This window comes from Haliaeetus albicilla, chromosome Z, assembly GCF_947461875.1.
Source record: "Haliaeetus albicilla chromosome Z, bHalAlb1.1, whole genome shotgun sequence".
Lineage (NCBI taxonomy): Eukaryota > Metazoa > Chordata > Aves > Accipitriformes > Accipitridae > Haliaeetus > Haliaeetus albicilla.
Window position 1 is genome coordinate 39,372,075 of NC_091516.1, and position 6,000 is coordinate 39,378,074.

At 59.6% G+C, this 6,000-nt stretch overlaps 1 protein-coding gene across 3 annotated transcripts in view; it reads right to left on the minus strand.

Annotated features, from left to right (window-relative positions):
- The window catches only part of PRRC1 (proline rich coiled-coil 1), a 30,453-nt gene extending 28,650 nt beyond the window's left edge, over positions 1 to 1,803 (minus strand). The window contains exon 1 of one of the 3 annotated variants that reach the window (XM_069776840.1): positions 1,664 to 1,803. The gene's annotated coding sequence lies outside the window, so the exon portion shown is untranslated. Of the gene's footprint in view, positions 1 to 1,480 lie in introns of all 3 variants that reach the window. The other 2 variants (XM_069776841.1, XM_069776842.1) reach the window with 2 other exon arrangements.
- Between the last annotated feature and the right edge of the window lie 4,197 nt (positions 1,804 to 6,000).

A 6,000-nucleotide genomic window follows, 5' to 3' on the forward strand; every position in this document is an offset into this window, starting at 1 on the left:
ATAATGTGAATCACAACATCTGCACCAGTTTTTCACTTAAAAAGTCTGTTTTTCAAGCATAATCCAGTATGCCTCAGACCTAATGCAGTACCACGATAGCTCAAAACACCAGGTGTGCCAAAAGCGGTTAACCTTGTCTTGAGACTACTGCAGACAGAGTTATCATAGTCCACACATACCATAAAAAATAAGAAGTTCCACCTTTAGAAAAGCTTCCTCATATCTGAGAATTATTTTGCTTCCCACATTCTTAGTGCCATTGCCAACTCTTTGGATTTGCTCCGGACTACCGGCACCCTTACCATCAAATACTTATTTTTAAATACCACAAAGCTTATGTAGCTCCAGGGACTTCTTAGTTCCAATGTTATACAATAGTATACAATGTTACATACAACTACATAAAACCATCAAAGAAACAGCTAAACAAAACCACCTACATTCTACCAATTTGCACCAATAGCTATATCATATTATGTGATGCAACAGGCACTTTCAGAGGTTTTTCCCCAAAAGAAATAATGCTTTTCATGTGACAATAAAAATAAATAAATCTAAATAAAGGGCAAATCACTTCAACAATGCCTCCAGAGACTTTATAAACTAATAAAGCTCCTGAAGCATCACTTCTATCAGATACTAACAGATCCTCAGGGGTGAGGATTTCCACTGTCAATCACGCTCATTCAAGCTGAAACCACAGGGGGCTTACCAGAACCAGTATTTCCACCCCCAGCTGCACGGCTGGAACGCACAGTCCCGAGACCCACAATCCAAGCTCTCTACACAGTGCAGGGAGGAAGCCTGGTCGCTTGGAGGATGACTCACAAGAGCAGAACAATGTTAAGTGACCTAGCAAGGTACCAGGACCCCCCAGCTGGAAATTCTATCGAGAGTCTACGCATGTGTTTGCAAAGCCACCAGCCACTGAGGCAGCAAGCAGTCCTGCTGTAAGGACTCCGATCGGCATTCACCGCCCACGACCCTCACCTCACAACAAGCCTCAAAGCGTGCTCCTCTCAGCAGAGAGGACAGGAGCCGCTGCTGCCCTTTAGAAGGACAAGATGGTGCAGAACGAGAGGAACGAGACAGAGTGCCCACAGCAGGGTCAGGCCCCCGGCTGCTCCCCAGGACCGAGCCGGCTGAGAGGCCGACACCGCGCAGCCCCGCGGCGTGCCGCCCAAGGGGGGAAAAGGGCCTGGGCGGGAGGCCTCGGGACGGCTCCCGGACCTCGGCCGGCGGCCCCCACACACGCAAAAACACGCACAGACGCGGCCGGGCCGGCGGCCGCCCCGCAGGGCCCCGCCGCTGACCGACGGGCCGCCGGAGCGCGGAGGCGTAGGCCGGCAGGCCGGGCGGAGCGGCGCGGACCCCGCCGGCATTCCCCCCTCCGGGAAACACCCCAGCACCCCCCCTGCCTGCCGCGCCCCGCCCCATACGCCGCAGCCTCCCGCGCTGCCCGCCGCCGTAACCGCCGGACCTGCCCCAGCCGCTTCGGGCCCCCCGCAGCCGGCACCCGGGATAGCGGGACAGTTACCGCTGCGGGACGCCGCCGCCGCCGCCGCCGCCCGGCCTAGCGCAGCCCTCCAGCCACTCCCTCTCCGCCGCCGGGGACGACGGGTGCCAACGCGTCCCCTCTGCCCGCCACGACACGCGGCCTCACCCAGCCCAAGCGCCAGAGCCCGCCGCCTCTGGCTGCCGCTCGCCCGCCCGGCCTGCCACGCTCGGCCTGCCACGCTCGCCCCGCGGCAAACCCGCGTCCCGGGACCTGCCGGCGAGGAAGACAGACACCGACCAGCTCCACCGCCGACTACAGCTCCCAGCAGCCCTGGCGGCGCCGCGCCGCGCCGGCCACCGCCCCGCCCCGCCGCCGCGCTTGCCACGTCGCCGGCGGCGCTCCCTAGTGGCGTCGCGCGCCCCCCTGCCATTTCCGTCGCGCCGCCGACGCGCTGCTGTCGCCTTCAAAATGGCGGCGGCGGGGGAGCCGGGAACCGCCTTTGCCACGTTCGGCGGGCGGCGGCGGGGAGGGGCCGCGGTGCGCGGTAGGGGAGAACGGCAGGGCGGCCAACAGTCCCTGCTCGGCGCGGAGGAGCGCTGTTGGTGCGGAGTGCGGGCTCGCTACCCAGCACCCCCCCCCGCGTCCTGCCCGCTACCCAGCACCCCCCCCCGCGTCCTGCCCGCTACCCAGCACCCCCCCCCGCGTCCTGCCCGCTACCCAGCACCCCCCCCCCGTCCTGCCCGCCCCGCCATAATTGCGCGTTGTCTCACGTTCGCACCTGCGCAAATCGTGGGCTGTATGGGTATGATACCATACAGGCAGCCCCTCTGCCTTCTTTTTCTGGTTACTGGTGAGAAAAAAATTACATGGTGGACTTAAATTTTACACTCTTAACAAGCCATCAGGCAGCCTTTCCTACATTTCTAGTTGTGGGAATTTGTATTGTAGTTACTGCTGCTGAGCTTTGGCCTTTTGTGCCGTGAGGACCTGGGTCTTCCTTTGGGGCCCGGCAGCAGGTCTTGGTGCCAAACCCAGCAGCCACCCTCTGTCCCTCCCCTCACCTTGTGTGGCCGGCTTGGCTGCAGAAGGGTCACGGAGCGGTGTGTGAGAGGAGGGTGAGGGTCCCCGGGGAGCACGGAGAAGTTGCGCTGCCGTTTCTGCGGGGCTGACTGGCAGCAGAGAGGAGCTGTGCTGGGGGAAGTGCTGCAAAGAGCAAGCAATGGGGAGGGGTGGTGGGGGTGGTGGTGAGGGGCGCTGGGGAACTGACGGCACCCGTCTGCCAAAGAGGGGTCCTTTCCGAGCAGAGGAGAAATGCCAGCGCCAAGGCTGGATCTGGAAGAGGGGGAAGAAAGCCTGTGCTTGAGTGCAGCAGCATGTCCACCTTTCTTGGGTCATGTCCCGCCTCGTAGCACTTGAATGAGGGGAAAGATGCCCAGCGACACCAGAGAACGGGACTCGGTGGCACTCAGATCAGCGCAAAGAGGCCTTTCAGGTCCATAGGGCCAGGCGCCACAGTGCTTGAATCAGGGAAAAGGGGCCTGCAAGAGAACAGGGACAGGCACCATGGCACCCTCCTGAAGGGAAAGGGGCCCTGCAAAAGCAGAGGGCCAAGACCCACAGTGCTGTGCTCTGGGGAGAGATGTGCTCAGAGAGCACAGGTCCAGCCCCATGGTAGTCAAAGCAGGGCGACGAGGCTGTGCAAGACCAGAGGGAGAAGCCCCATGGTGCTCTGCTAAGGACAACGAGAGGCAACGGTGGGCATAGCCCCAGGAAAAGGGGGAGAAAGCAGCACGGGTGGGGATAGCAATGCCACCTGCACTGTTAGTAACACAGAGACTTTTTGCAGTTTACAGGCCTTTATTTTATTTCACTTACAAATTATGTCACTTAGAGCACAGGGAGCCATTGAAGGCCAGTGCACGCCCCAGCTGCTGGCCCAGCCCTGGTTTCAGCAGCACCTGGGACATTCTTCTAGCACTGCCAGCGGGGTGGCCTCTTCTTGGCTGGAGAAGAGGCCTCGGGGCTGCCAGACCTCCTCTTTGGGGCTCGCCGTGGCTGCCCAGGGGAGCGTTCCCTGCCCTGGCTGGATGTAGATGGACCTGCCATGGCCTCCTCAGGCTCTTCCTCCTCAGGGATAGGAAAGAGGACAGAGGGAGGGCTTCCAGGACCCCCACGAAGGGCAGCTGCCGAGGTGCTGGGGTAGCCATCCACATTGGTTCCTTGAGGGCTGTAGGAAGGGGCCAGCCCAGGTGTGGGAGACCCTCGCCAGGAGGCAGTGGGGCCAGGGACACCCGTGGGGCTGCCCTCCCACCCCCCCGCAGCATGGCCGTCCTCCAGGCCCAGCAGACGGCGGGCCTCCCCGCTGCACTGTTGCACAGCGACATGAATGAGCTCGTGCACAAATGTCGCCGCGCTGTTTTGGAGGGTGGCCCTCAGCAGCTGGACCAGCTGGTTTTCATCCAGCCCAAAGAGGACAAGCAGGGGTATGATGAGGCCCTCCACTGTGGCTGCTCGTGAACACCAGTTCCCAAAGATCCACCTCAGCTCCTGACGCACCCAGGTCAGAAGGGGCTGGAGGAGAGCTGGGTGGTCCCGGAAAAGGGATGCCCAGGTGTTGGGCTGGAGGCCGCCCGGAGGAGCCCTGGGCACCTGGATCTCCACAGCCTGTTGTGTTGCTGCACGGCTGTGGGCAGCTGGACGGCCGAGAGCTCCTCCTGCCTGGCGGCCGATGACTGGTGGTGCTGCAAATCGGGTGATGATATGCTCCTCAAAGTCATCGTCTGCCCCCACTGAGTGCATGATGGAGATGATCCTCCCCTTGCAGAGGGGGCACTCGGGCTTGCTCTCAGCCCACCGCACAATGCATGGGTAGCAGAATTGGTGGAGGCACGGCATCACGTAGCTGGCCTCCTCCCAGCTGTCCAGGCATATCGGACAGCGGTTGGCCGGCTCTGCAGCCATGCCTTCCACATGTTGCAGTGGGCTGGGGGAAGCTGGGGATGTCAAGGCACTCCTTGTCACCGGCACTGCAGCAGCCGGTGTCACACTAGAAAAGGAAGAGAGGCCAGGGTCATTGGCTGGCCCGGGGAGGGGCGGAAGAAATACCCAGGTCCCTCAAGAAGGAAACCCTCCCAGCTCCCCACCCCAGGCAGAGGTTTCCCCTCCCAGCTCACCTGTGCTGCTGTGAGCGTCCCTCCTGGGTGCCCCGGCTGCCTGCATCTGGCAGGGCCGGGGAAAATCCTTCAGCGGCTCTGGGGCTGGACATGGAGAGCTGCAACGAGCAGCTCCCCGACCACCGCAGCAGCACCAGTGGCCTCCCTCAACACTCCAAACCTCGCGAACTTGCTCAGCTGGAGCGTGGGCTGGACCTTGCTGAGATTGGGTGTCTGAGTGTAAGCAGTGAAGGCCGCCTGGTCACAATGCGGCACCTGGGGTTGTTTTCTGGTTTTGGCTGACCTAGAATTAATTTTGATTCTAGTAGCTGGTATGGTGTTATGTTTTGGATTCAGCATGAGCATAATACTGATAACACGCTGATGTTTTCAGTTCTTGCTAACTGTTTGTACTAATTCAAGGTTTTTTCAGCTTCTCATGCCCAGCCAGCAAGAAGGCTGCAGGGGCATAAGAAGTTGGGAGGGCACACAGCTGGGACAACTGGCCAAAGGAATATTCCATACCATTTAACATAATGCCTGGTATATAAACTGGGGTGAGTTGGCCAGGGTGAGGGGTGAATCACTGCTCGGCAGCTAATGGCATCAGTCAGCAAGTGGTGAGCAATTGCATTGTGCATCCCTTGTTTTGTATATTCCAGTTCTTTTATTACTCTTGTCATTTATTATTATTATTATTTTCTTCCTTTCTGTCCTATTAAACTTATTATTTCAACCCACAAGTTTTACTTTTTTTTTCCAATTCTCTCCCCAATCCCACTGGGGCAGGGAATGAGTGAGCAGCTGCGTGGTGGTTAGTTGCTGGCTGGGGTTAAACCATGACAGAACATGGCAGTCCGTCCCTTGGTGACATCAGAACCTGTGGACATCACTGGACATCAGATGGACATCACTGTCCATCGCTGGGGGATGTCACGACGGGCCATCTTCACCCACGGCGCTCGCCCCACGTCTGGGGTTACCACGACACCGCTGCCCGCTCGATCCCCCCATCTCTCATCTTGTGCTCGGCATCGGTGTCTCACGCCAGTCACCGAGGCCTCAGCCACGTCTTCCCAGGGCCCCGTCAGGTCGCTCTGGCCAGGGCAGACGTCTCCAGGCACGTACGGCAAGAGGGTGCACTGGATAACACCTCGTGCCTCCCCGGGAGGCTGCAGGACAAAGTCCCACAGGCTCTGCCCACACCCCAGCACTGCTGGCCAGCCCTCCGCGCTCCCCTGCTTCCTCCCACGGCGGGGCCACAGGCAGCACTTGGCTCGCCCTTGTGGGTCTTCTCCTGTCTTTCTCTCCTTCCCATCGAAACCATGCTATGTTTCTATGATTCTATGA